We start from the raw sequence: 2,106 nt of genomic DNA, 5'->3' as shown, positions 1-2,106 counted from the left end.
AAACTTAAGGCAGGGTCTACAATAAATCTCATCCCTTGCATATTATTTGACTTTCTACTTATGTGGATCTTTAATTGCCATATATTGTCTTCCAAATGCTTAATTAGATAATAGGAGTTTCTGATGGTTACAACTAAGATCACTCAAAAGTAAACTGATAAAACTTCTTTAGATTAGGAAGCTTGTCAAAGATAAGATAAGTCTATTTCTTCAATGTCTTTACTCAGTTTTCCTGCATTATCTAGGTACACACATTTTAATGCAGTATTTTAAAAATCAAAATTAATGCAAAATGTGCACAAAGAGCAAAATATCAAAACTTTAAATAAAGCTCTCTTACATCTTGGCGGCGGACATGCTGTTCAGAATAAGGAAGACCTGGAAACTTTAGAGTCACGCAAGCCATGGCCACTGCTGCATCAGCAAGCACCGGAAGCACCCTGGAGGCCAAGGTAATGCTGGTGCATGCATCACCACAAGATCAGCTTTGACAGATATCACCCAAGTTACACTGGGAAAGTTGGTATGAGGCATTACCACTTAAAAAGGAACCAGAGATTCTGCCCAACTGTCAACCTTGATAACTGTGGGCCTTGGTCAATGAGTAGACATGGGTAAATGCTGCCAAAAACAAGACAGGAGCTGCTCCTATCATTGATGTGGTGTGATTGGGCTACTACAAAGTTCTGTGGAAGGGAAAGCTCCCAAAGCAGCCTGTCATGGTGAAAGCCAAATTCTTCAGCAGAAGAGCAGAGGAGAAGATTAAGGGTGTTGGGGGAGCCTGCATCCTGGTAGCGTGAAACCACATGGAGAGAAGTTCATTAAATGTTCACAAGTGTTTAAAAAAAAAAAAAAAAAACTTTAAATAAAAACAGAACCATATTACTTATTTGTTCTTTTGTGTCAGACTCTAATCTTGGCGTTGACCCTTTTGGTTTTTTGTTTTTGATGGCCTATTAGATGTTTTTTCTTTATCTTTTTTCTCTGGCTTTGTTGAGATGTAATAGCCATATAACATTGTGTAAGCTTAAGATGTACAATACAACTTTTCATATCATTGGTAAATATAACTAATATAACATTTCTGTTATAATGTTTAAACATATTAGGATGAAAACCCTTAGTATTTTGGTGCTGTGCGAGGGCACTCACTATATCATGATAGACAAACAGGACATCAAAAGGTTCTGGATAAAAATGTAAAAAACATTAATGTTATTAAAACTTAGAGTTAACACATCATGTGCTCTTTTTACATCCTATGCTGATAGAATCAATAGTATTTTTTTTATTATAAACATAGTTTGCTATAGTTAAAGAACAATGTATGATTAACAACTCAACAACAAAAAACAAACAATCTAATTAAAAAATGGACAGAAGACTTGAACAGATACTTCTCCATAGTGGAAATAGAGATGAACAATAGACATATGAAAAGATGCTCAAGGTCACTAATCATCAGAGAAATGCAAATTGAAACTACAATGAGATATCACCTCACATATGTCAGAATGGCTATCATCAATAAATCAAAGAACAAGTGTTAGCGAGGATGTGGAGAAAAGAGAACTCTCATACATTGTTGGTGGGATTGCAAATTGGTACAGCCACTATGGAAAACAGTCTGGAGGTTTCTCAGATAATTAAAAATGGATATACCTTTTGACTCAGCAATTGGACGTCTGGGTATTTAAAGAAAACCAAAACAATAATCCATAAAGGTCTATGCGCCCTGATATTCATGGCAGCACAATTTACAATGGCCAAGATATGGAAACAACCTAAATGCCCATCAACAGATGACTGGATAAAAAAGTTATGGTTCATATATACAATGGAATATTACTCAGTCATTAAAAAAATGAAATCCTACCATTTTCAATGACATGCATGGATTTAGAGATTATTATGCTGAGTGAAATAAGTCAGACAGAGAAAGATAAATACCATATGATTTCACTTACATATGGAATCTCAGGAACAAAAAGAACAAATTAATCAAAAATAGATTCACAAATATAGAAAACAATATATGATGGTCAGAGGGGAGAGGGTAGTGGAGACTGGAAAAAAGGGGTGAAGGGTTAAAGAAATTGATAGATG

General features: G+C 34.9%; 1 pseudogene; it reads left to right on the top strand.

Moving 5' to 3' along the window:
* Nucleotides 1-355: 355 nt before the first annotated feature.
* On the top strand, nucleotides 356-859 carry LOC111740179 (annotated as a pseudogene).
* Nucleotides 860-2,106: the final 1,247 nt, after the last annotated feature.

Source organism: Pteropus vampyrus, unplaced genomic scaffold (assembly GCF_000151845.1).
Source record: "Pteropus vampyrus isolate Shadow unplaced genomic scaffold, Pvam_2.0 Scaffold3, whole genome shotgun sequence".
Taxonomy (NCBI): domain Eukaryota; kingdom Metazoa; phylum Chordata; class Mammalia; order Chiroptera; family Pteropodidae; genus Pteropus; species Pteropus vampyrus.
The sequence above is the reverse complement of the archived record's forward strand: the minus strand, read 5'-3'. Positions and strand labels throughout refer to the sequence as shown.